Genomic DNA, 11,604 nt, shown 5'->3' with positions numbered 1-11,604 from the left:
TGACAGCTTGCAGTAGACAATACCCTTAATAGACCTAATAATGTCTCAGAAACACATAATTCATATACATGTAAACACAATACCACATTTTGTTGTCCTATATTGTCCTTAGAACTTCGGTTCTATAACTAGCAGAAATCAGTTTGGTAACTTTTTAGGTACTCTTGATTTGAATGTCATATCTCTTTCATTGCACTCTGTCCATCCTCTTTGACATCTTGAATATCTTGTGCAGTATGTAGAGGTTAAATTAACTCCTTCATGAAATATGATTGCTGTTGTTGTGAAAGTTCTTTTTAAAATGGAAATCTTTCCAGCTATAAAGTTTGTAATTTGAGTTTCTAATTTAGTACCATTATCTCTGCATCGTTGCAGCATAACTATGACATTTTTTCCATACCTTTGTAGTAAAAACGTAGACCTAAGCTCTGACCTGCAGTTTGGACTGGTCATATCTTGATGGGCGTTATTGCTTACAATCTGGTAACATCAAATAGAAGAATTGTTCCAAATTGATTTCAGTACTAGAGGTGAATTCACAATGTTCACAATTATGGTTCCCTTTATAAGTTAAACCAAATAATTAATTGATAGTCATATCCTCTTCCTCTATTAGTCCTAGATTTACCATTAAAACGTCTTGAGCATCCTACTGAACATTTTGAGAAATCACAACTAATCCAGTAGAGTATTCTACCTTTTAGACTTTTCTCCAGCTCTGGTGCCAATTCCGATCCGGTAAAAAGCGGGTACGAACCGTCGGACGGAGCCTTTTCTCCGTCCGACTCGTACCCGGTGCGAAATCCATCCGAAAATGCAAGTACGATTCGGACGGAAACACCATTTCCGTTCGAATCGAACAAAACACCGACCGAACAGAATCGAAACACAATTCCGATCCGGAAAAGCGCCGACCTGACGTCGGTACGCATCCAGCCTACGTTTCACGAACCAGGAAGTACGATTCGAACCGACGTCATCTCGCACAGAATATATTTACCGGCTGCCAAAAACTGCCAGGAAATCAGGACGACACAAGCAAGGAGCAGCTGGACGCGACGAACAGACATGGACCCGAACCTACGTGCCATCCCTGCCCTCCTAGCAGTCCACCTGGCGTACAGGAACCGACGCAGACGCCGCAGAAGGTCAGCACAACAACCAGGGGCAAAGGGGGGGGCAGGGGCAGGACACACAACACCAACACATGGTACCAAATCATACATGGCCTGGACATACCTGACCATCAGGGCCTGGTCACCTCCAGGGGGTGGGGGCGTGGCCAGCAACGCATGCGTCCGCCACAGCGGAAGTGGATGGTCACGCGAACCGGTACGTACCCTACCCAGGCCGCAAGAGCGTGGGTACGGAACGTACCACGCGTCCCCCTACGTCACTACAACAATGGCGGTACGGCCAGTACCCACGTCAGAAAGGCCTGGGTACGGCTCGTACCAGCATTGCTGGGGTCATGTAGGGGTACGCGTGGTACGACCCGTAGCCACGCCCCCAAGGACTGTGTACGGTGCGGACCCCACGGCACCGCAACAATGGGGGGACGCACCGTACCCACCCACCAAAGGCATGGGTACGGGCCGTACCCAGGCATGCAGAGCGTGGGTACGGGTATGTACGGACCGTACCCCCACCCCAGCAGTGTATGTATGCCCCGAACCCCCACCCGTGTATGTACGCCCCGAACCCCCACCCGTGTATGTACGCACCGAACCACCACCCGTGTATGTATGCACCGAATCCCCACCCGTGTATGTACGCACCCAACCACCACCCGTGTATGTACGCACCGAACCCCCACCCCAGCATTGTATGTATGCCCCGAAGCCCCACCCGTGTATGTACGCCCCGAACCCCCACCCCAGCATTGTATGTACGCCCCGAACCACCAACCGTGTATGTACGCACCGAACCCCCACCCGTGTATGTACGCACCGAACCACCACCCGTGTATGTACGCACCGAACCCCCACCCCAGCATTGTATGTACACCCCAAACCCCCACCCGTGTATGTACGCCCCGAACCCCCACCCCAGCATTGTATGTACGCCCCGAACCCCCACCCGTGTATGTACGCACCGAACCACCACCTGTGTATGTACGCACCGAACCCCCACCCGTGTATGTACGCCCCGAACCCCCACCCCAGCATTGTATGTACGCCCCGAACCCCCACCCATGTATGTACGCCCCGAACCCCCACCCCAGCATTGTATGTACGCCTCGAACCACCACCCGTGTATGTACGCACCGAACCCCCACCCGTGTATGTACGCACCGAACCACCACCCGTGTATGTACGCACCGAACCCCCACCCCAGCATTGTATGTACGCCCCAAACCCCCACCCGTGTATGTACGCCCCGAACCCCCACCCCAGCATTGTATGTACGCCCCGAACCCCCACCCGTGTATGTACGCACCGAACCACCACCCGTGTATGTACGCACCGAACCCCCACCCGTGTATGTACACCCCGAACCCCCACCCCAGCATTGTATGTACGCCCCGAACCCCCACCCGTGTATGTATGACCCGAACCCCCACCCCAGCATTGTATGTACGCCCCGAACCACCACCCGTGTATGTACGCACCGAACCCCCACCCGTGTATGTACGCACCGAACCACCACCCGTGTATGTACGCACCGAACCCCCACCCCAGCATTGTATGTACGCCCCGAACCCCCACCCGTGTATGTACGCACCGAACCCCCACCCCAGCAGTGTATGTACGACACGTACCCCCACCCGCGTATGCAAGGAGCGTACCCCCCACGCCAACAGTGTAAGTACGACACGTGCCCCCACCCGCGTATGCATGGAGCGAACCCACACCCGTGTATGTCATGAGCGTACATATTGTGAAATAGGAGAGGTGGGTGCAGAGTCCTCCCAGCAGTGCCCAGACACAGGAGGGGTGTGTGCAGAGTCCTCCCAGCAGTGCCCAGACACAGGAGGGGTGGGTGCCTGACACTCCCAGCAGTGCCCAGAGACAGGAGGGGTGGGTGCCTATCACTCCCAGCAGTGCCCAGACACAGGAGGGGTGGGTGCCTATCACTCCCAGCAGTGCCCAGAGACAGGAGGGGTGGGTGCCTGACACTCCCAGCAGTGCCCAGAGACAGGAGGGGTGGGTGCCTGACACTCCCAGCAGTGCCCAGAGACAGGAGGGGTGGGTGCAGAGTCCTCCCAGCAGTGCCCAGAGACAGGAGGGTTGGGTGCAGAGTCCTCCCAGCAGTGCCCAGAGACCGGAGGGGTGGGTGCAGGGTCCTCCCAGCAGTGCCCAGAGACAGGAGGGTTGGGTGCCTGACACTCCCAGCAGTGCCCAGAGACAGGAGGGGTGGGTGCCTATCACTCCCAGCAGTGCCCAGACACAGGAGGGGTGGGTGCAGAGTCCTCCCAGCAGTGCCCAGAGACAGGAGGGGTGGGTGCCTGACACTCCCAGCAGTGCCCAGAGACAGGAGGGGTGGGTGCCTGACACTCCCAGCAGTGTCCAGAGACAGGAATGGTGGGTGCAGAGTCCCCCAGCAGTGCCCAGACGCAGGAGGGGTGGGTGCCTATCACTCCCAGAAGTGCCCAGAGACAGGAGGGGTGGGTGCCTATCACTCCCAGCAGTGCCCAGAGACAGGAGGGGTGGGTGCAGAGTCCCCCAGCAGTGCCCAGACACAGGAGGGGTGGGTGCCTGACACTCCCAGCAGTGCCCAGAGACAGGAGGGGTGGGTGCCTATCACTCCCAGCAGTGCCCAGACACAGGAGGGGTGGGTGCAGAGTTCTCCCAGCAGTGCCCAGACACAGGAGGGGTGGGTGCAGAGTCCCCCAGCAGTGCCCAGAGACCGGAGGGGTGGGTGCAGGGTCCTCCCAGCAGTGCCCAGAGACAGGAGGGGTGGGTGCCTATCACTCCCAGCAGTGCCCAGACACAGGAGGGGTGGGTGCAGAATCCACCAGCAGTGCCCAGACACAGGAGGGGTGGGTGCCTATCACTCCCAGCAGTGCCCAGAGACAGGAGGGGTGGGTGCAGAGTCCTCCCAGCAGTGCCCAGAGACAGGAGGGGTGGGTACAGAGTCCCCCAGCAGTGCCCAGACATAGGACAATATACCCCATCAACAAGTTCAGTGACCAACAAGGGTGATACCCCAGATGCAGGTGGAGCCATCGCTGAGCCAGCATGGCCATATTGAAAGGCAACCCTCACACATCCAGGAAATGTAGACACAGCACAGCACAGCATATGGGAGACACCCTGCAGGGAAAATGGCCGGCTCCACAGAGGATGGAACACACCTTGGGACAATGTCACCATACAGTGAGAGCAAACATGACCCAATACCATTGGCAGAGACCTCTGTGATGGCACGCAGATGGCAGGGTACACCCCATGAGCAGCACACTCCAACATTTCACAGACCCCTAACACATTATCACCACCCCAACTCAGGGAGCACTGACTCACACATCTGCCCACTCACATAGCAACTCACTCCCTCATAGAGTTACTCACATATACACTCACTCACATGTAGCCAGACTTGCACCCTCTCAATCATCCATATAGCCACTCATACAGCCTCTCATGCAACCTCTTACTCACCCATGTAGGCACTCATGCATCCATTCTTTATCCATAAAGCCACTCATGCAACCTATCACTCACTCAAACAACCACTAACACACCCACTTACTTATCCATACAGTCATTCAACACCCACTCACTCACCCCTACCGGTACTCGTGCACCCTCTCAATCACCAAAATAGCTGTCATATAACCACTCACCGACACTTATAGCCACTCACTCAGTTTCCCACTCACCAATAGTTACTCACACTCACCCACTCACTCATTCAGTCATGTATCCACTCACACACCCATCATGTCACTCATGCATCCTCTTATTCAGTCATACACCCACTCATAAACCCACTCACTCACCCATATAGCCATTCCACAATCACTCACTCCCCCATGCAGGCATTTATGTACCATCTCACTCACTCAAATACCCACTCACACAGCCACTCTCACAACCATGCAGGTACTGATACACACTCTCTATACAGACACACTCACTCATTCACCAATACAACCACTCATCCACCCTCTCATTTACCCATATTGCTACTGATTTAGCCTCTGACTCCCTCATATTAGTAGTCACACACCAATTAGGTCACCGATGCAGCCACTCACACACACTCATTTACTCATAAAGACCCTCACACCTGCTTACTTACCTAGACAGCTAATCACAGATGGACTCACTCACTGATACAGGCACTCAAACATGCATTCACTCAACCATAGAGGCACACACACACCCATCGATACAGGCAGTCATGAATCCTTTCACTCACTCATCCATATACTCACAAACCCACTTATCCACTGATAAAACCACTCACACACACACTCACTCACCCATAAAGTCATGCACCCATCCAGTCACTCACCTATAGAACCATTTACATGCATACTCATTCACTCATACAACCACTCATACATGCACTCATTGACACATTGAATCACTTACACAACCATATACTCATTTACACATTCAGTAACATACTAATAGATATAACAAGACACATTAACACTGTTACAAACATACATTTAACATATATATTTTTCTTTCTTAAACTCTGGAATGGGTGGTTCTACCAACAACGGATTTTTTGTTTTTGTAAATTTGTTTGGGATTTTTTTAAACAATTTTGTATTTTTTTGGTGGTTCGTTTTGTTTCTTCAGAAAAAATTAAAATGTCCTTTGGAAGAACAAGCAGACAAAAACAGAAAGTGCTCTAGTACTTCAAAGAAAATTAACAATTGTGTGCATTAAAGATCTGCAATAGAGTAGTAACAGATTGCTTGCCTACACTTAGTTTTTCTCGGTACTATGGGCAAAAAGTGCCAACTTTGGTAAATTCCAGAATGGTATTTGGAATGACCAAAATGTGTCCAACAGAATATAATGTGCCTGCTTCTCTCTCTTTATCGGCAGAACTTCCTTCCTAGCTCTTCAATCTTTCCATTTTATCCCTTGCCAGACTGCTCTGTGGATAGGTCTTAAATGCCTATACATACTTAAAGTACCACAAAGTTCTGTTTTTCACTTTTAAGTGACAAAACCTTCTGGCAGAGAATGCACAGAACTTTTCACATGTTCACTTTTTTTCTCCCTCTGGAATCGAGAACAACTGTCAAATAATGCTTTTTTCTTCAGAATGTCTTCTTCTTCCACAGTATTGTCTTCTTGCTCTTCAAGATTTTCTGGAACAGGTGGCATCTTTAATTGGTGGAAAGAAACAAAGAAATCAATCAATCAGGCGTTTGTTGAGCTTGACTACTCACCCGTAAGTGTCTCAAGGCGCTGGGGGTGGGAGGGGGTGCAGGTTCCAGTCCATCAAGGAGGGGGTCTGACGAAGAGACAGGTTTTGAGGTTTCTTGCGAAGATGGGGAGTGATGTGGTCTGTCTGAGGTGGAGCAGAAGGGCGATCCAGGCTCTGGCTGCGAGGAAGGAGAAGGAGCGGCCTCCCGATCTAGTCATTCTGGTGCGGGGTACCATGGTGTAGGAGAGCTGGGTTGATCATAGGGTCCTTTGGGGTCCATGGAATTTGAGTAGACTGTTCAGGTATGCTGGTCTGTTGTCGTGGGTGAGCATCTTGAAGGTGGTTCTAGCCTCGATGGGGAGCCAGTGGAGTGTGCGCAGGTGCTGGGAGATGTGACAGTGTCTTTGGAACCAAGCCAAAATACAAAATGGTCTGTGCCAATGGAAAGTGTGAAAACTGACAGTCACTTCTAAAACATAAAGGAAAGGGGTTGGACATTCCTGTATTTAATTGTTTCTGTGCCACATGGGATGCACAATGCCGGAATGGCTCCATCACTGCAGCATTGCGACTTGGTAAACTGCATAAAAATGACATTTAAAGTGTATTTCCTTTCTAATTATATTACTTTCTTAGTGTATTTGTGAACCTCTTTTCTCACAGTAAACCTTAAAAGTGTCTATACATATGTTTACGACTGTAAAAAGAAACACCAGAGTCACATCCCCAGGGCGACTCCGGAAATATGTGCCGGCATGGTGCGTGGTGGCTTTGCTACTCCCCAAAAAGTATTTAAACAACCATTAAAATGTTTTTCATCTGTTATTATATTACTTTCCTCAATGCATTACTAAACATCTTACCTTAAACTAAACCTTTAAAGTGTCTATATATGTGGTTTACTACTACCAAAACTACACTGGGGTCGAATGCCCAATGAGCTGGGTCCCAACAGGTGTCCAACTCCTACTTTTTTGTAAAAAATAAAAATAACATACATTTAAGCAACATATTACTGTAAATACCACATAACCATAAGTGTTTTGCTAAGATGATAGGCAGCATAAGAAAATGCCCTCCCACTGCTTATCCTGAAAAGTTTATTGACACGTTCCTGATGATGAAGAACATGACCACAACTCCACCAAACAAAGAAGCGCTTACTTTATATATTCAAAAGGAAGAAACATTGTTTGGTGGATATTTACATCTTTGTACTCTCATTGTCTTTCCTAAAGGAACACTATGATAATTTTCTGCATAAAGATGCACAAGGAAATATCACATTGCCAAAATACCAGGGACATAGCTTCATGGGGGTGTTTGGAGTGTTACACCCCATGTATTACTTTATTGTCTGAAAAGCAGTTGGGTACATGTGATTTCAGTCTGGTATTGTGAGATTTCAGTTGGATTTTAGCAGATTTTACATATAAACAGAGAAAAACACACATACTGTCTCATTTTCTGTTTTGAAAGTCATCAAAAGTAGAAGAGGTGTGGCGCAGCGGCAGGGCGGTTGACTCTAGAGCACAGGGCTCACGCTTTGATCCCCGGCACCAGCAGCAGTTCAGATCAGCACCATGTGACTCTTAGGGGCTGATTAGGATGCCGCCTGCCACCCTAACGGAGATGGGTCCGCCCGCCATATGTGCGGCGGTCCCGTGGGAAAGATTAGGATGCGCCATCCACATTGGCGGGTGCATCTTGCCTTTCTGACATTGCGTCGGGCGATGCTTTCAGCAGCACCCGCCGCAATGGCAAAAAGGCTTGTCATGCATTTGCATGCACAGCGTGGCAGGCACCGTGTGGGGCCTGCCATGTTGTAAATGCAAATGCAGGGGGGTACCATAGGTACCCCCATGTGCACCCCCCACCCCTCCAATACCCTGGGGGCCCGCAACGGGCCCCCGCATGCAGTTCCCACATGCCTTTGAATGGCGGCAACGCCGCCATGGGATGGCATTACGCCGCATGTATTGTAATATGGATGGCGGTGTCTTGCAGACACCGCCACCATATACAGCCCGTTTTCCACCCGGTCGACTGGTCGACCGGCGGAAAACCGGTGGACGGTCTTATATAGTTAGTCTCAGATTTGACTCATACAAAACCATAGAAATTCAGCAGTTATAGTTACACAAGATAACTATAACTTAACCCCCTGCAATGCATTGCTATGACTTCACATATTACATTGGCAGGGACCATGGAGGCCTTGATGATCCCCCGCGGTCCCCAATGTAAGAACCTGGATGCACTGAGTGGGACCAGGACACCCAGTATTGTTGCCAGGCCCTGGGTAATGGGGTCCCTTGGGCCACATTTGGCCCGGGAGAGGGGCTTTGTGGCCCAGGTAGGGGAGGCCACCCAGTCCCCCTAATTTTAGTAAAAAAAATTAAAAAAAGGAAAAAAGAAAGGCCGGGTCTTGGGGGATGGGCTCCCTGGGGAAGAAAATGGCCAGGGAGGGTGGCCGCTCAGACCCTCCCCATTTAAATTATATTTAAAAAAAGAAAATCCTGGGCCCGAGGGACAGAGGATGGGTTCCCAGTCAAAATTGTTAGCTCAGCTAACTGCTGAATTTCTCTTGCTTTGAGTGAAATGTCAGTCTAACAATAACGTCCCTGTAACCTTTGCTTTTTCAGTGGATTTCTAAGGTTTTTTTAGTTCTATTTCCTAACTATAACTTCCCTGTAACCTTTGTTTTTCCAGTGAATTTCAAATGTTTTCTATATTCTATTTCTTAACTTAACTCCCTGTATTTTTTTTCTATAATTAGGTATTGGACATTATATTCACATGGTGCAGTACTTCATATTGTATTTGTCATCTATTTCATTAAAAAGTATATTAATCCTCTTATTTCAAGATATGTTTGATTTACACGATGATGTTGCGATTGCTGAGAACACACCGTAAATTCTGTGTTTTGGACAAAGTGTAAAACATATCTATAGACATATTTTACATAAAGTTTCTGTGTAGCTGTTTAGTAATGTACTAATTTAACCTTCCCCTTTGTATTCATTTGTCAAAAAAATAACATAAAAAAGCATTTTCTTCTTCTTAGCAACACCGAATGTCACTATGACGTTAGTAGTCGTGAATACAAATGACAAACTGAAACTGTAAAACAGATATATAGACATACTTTACACAAAGTTTGAGTCTAGCTGTTTAGTAACATATTTGTTTAAGTTTATTTTAACAGAAAATTTGTTAAAAACAACAATTTCAAAATATAACTTTTAAAATTGGAACTTGCGAATAGAACATTACTACCAAACAAAGAGATTTCATTGGTTTGCACAGTTTCCTTTACGTAAGGAAGTACACACCCATTTCTCTCTTCTTGAACTCTCCAGGTACTGAATAACGTCTTATAGGAGCTGTCCCAAACTGATTTCAAAAATTGTGCTAGTTTTTAACTTTTTTTGGCTATATGCACAAAGATAACACGGCATCAGAAGAACCAAAGGAAGACCTACAACTGGTCGAAGTTGTTGAACACCAGGAGGACTCAGTTGCACATGAACAGTCTTCTGACGAAGCAATAAAGAAACAAAGCATAGCTTGGGATTTTTTCAATATTCCACCTACTGAATCGAAGACCACAACTAAATTGGTGAGGCTCAGCAAATGTGAGAAGACATTATCTCGGGGCACAACAAAAAAATATTCATGTGGTACAACAAGTATGCTGTGCCACTTGAAAGCATACTACAAGAAGCAGCCTAAAATTGCACTCCAAACCTCCAGCCTTTGCTCCTGGCGAAAAATGTTCCAGCTGAAGTGGAGAGAAGATGCAGTGAAAAATCACCAGATCTAAAAGGTTTTGATACTTTATGCATGGACTGTGACACCATCATAACAGCTGGGGAGAAATATGGCACCAAAACAAGATTAGGTAGCCAAAGCAAGATACAATGGTGAAGTAGTGAAGAGATTTCTTAGATGCAACTTAAGGCTGCTGGTATTATAGCACCTCAATTTTGTTTTTATCTGAAATAAGAGAATGTAGTCCTGTAATGTTTTATAAATTCCTTTCATTCACTTAGGAAGAGTCATTCATTTTTGACAGCTTGCAGTAGACAATACCCTTAATAGACCTAATAATGTCTCAGAAACACATAATTCATATACATGTAAACACAATACCACATTTTGTTGTCCTATATTGTCCTTAGAACTTCGGTTCTATAACTAGCAGAAATCAGTTTGGTAACTTTTTAGGTACTCTTGATTTGAATGTCATATCTCTTTCATTGCACTCTGTCCATCCTCTTTGACATCTTGAATATCTTGTGCAGTATGTAGAGGTTAAATTAACTCCTTCATGAAATATGATTGCTGTTGTTGTGAAAGTTCTTTTTAAAATGGAAATCTTTCCAGCTATAAAGTTTGTAATTTGAGTTTCTAATTTAGTACCATTATCTCTGCATCGTTGCAGCATAACTATGACATTTTTTCCATACCTTTGTAGTAAAAACGTAGACCTAAGCTCTGACCTGCAGTTTGGACTGGTCATATCTTGATGGGCGTTATTGCTTACAATCTGGTAACATCAAATAGAAGAATTGTTCCAAATTGATTTCAGTACTAGAGGTGAATTCACAATGTTCACAATTATGGTTCCCTTTATAAGTTAAACCAAATAATTAATTGATAGTCATATCCTCTTCCTCTATTAGTCCTAGATTTACCATTAAAACGTCTTGAGCATCCTACTGAACATTTTGAGAAATCACAACTAATCCAGTAGAGTATTCTACCTTTTAGACTTTTCTCCAGCTCTGGTGCCAATTCCGATCCGGTAAAAAGCGGGTACGAACCGTCGGACGGAGCCTTTTCTCCGTCCGACTCGTACCCGGTGCGAAATCCATCCGAAAATGCAAGTACGATTCGGACGGAAACACCATTTCCGTTCGAATCGAACAAAACACCGACCGAACAGAATCGAAACACAATTCCGATCCGGAAAAGCGCCGACCTGACGTCGGTACGCATCCAGCCTACGTTTCACGAACCAGGAAGTACGATTCGAACCGACGTCATCTCGCACAGAATATATTTACCGGCTGCCAAAAACTGCCAGGAAATCAGGACGACACAAGCAAGGAGCAGCTGGACGCGACGAACAGACATGGACCCGAACCTACGTGCCATCCCTGCCCTCCTAGCAGTCCACCTGGCGTACAGGAACCGACGCAGACGCCGCAGAAGGTCAGCACAACAACCAGGGGCAAAGGGGGGGGCAGGGGCAGG

This window comes from Triturus cristatus, chromosome 5_1 (assembly GCF_964204655.1).
Source record: "Triturus cristatus chromosome 5_1, aTriCri1.1, whole genome shotgun sequence".
NCBI lineage: Eukaryota > Metazoa > Chordata > Amphibia > Caudata > Salamandridae > Triturus > Triturus cristatus.
The sequence above is the reverse complement of the archived record's forward strand: the minus strand, read 5'-3'. Positions refer to the sequence as shown.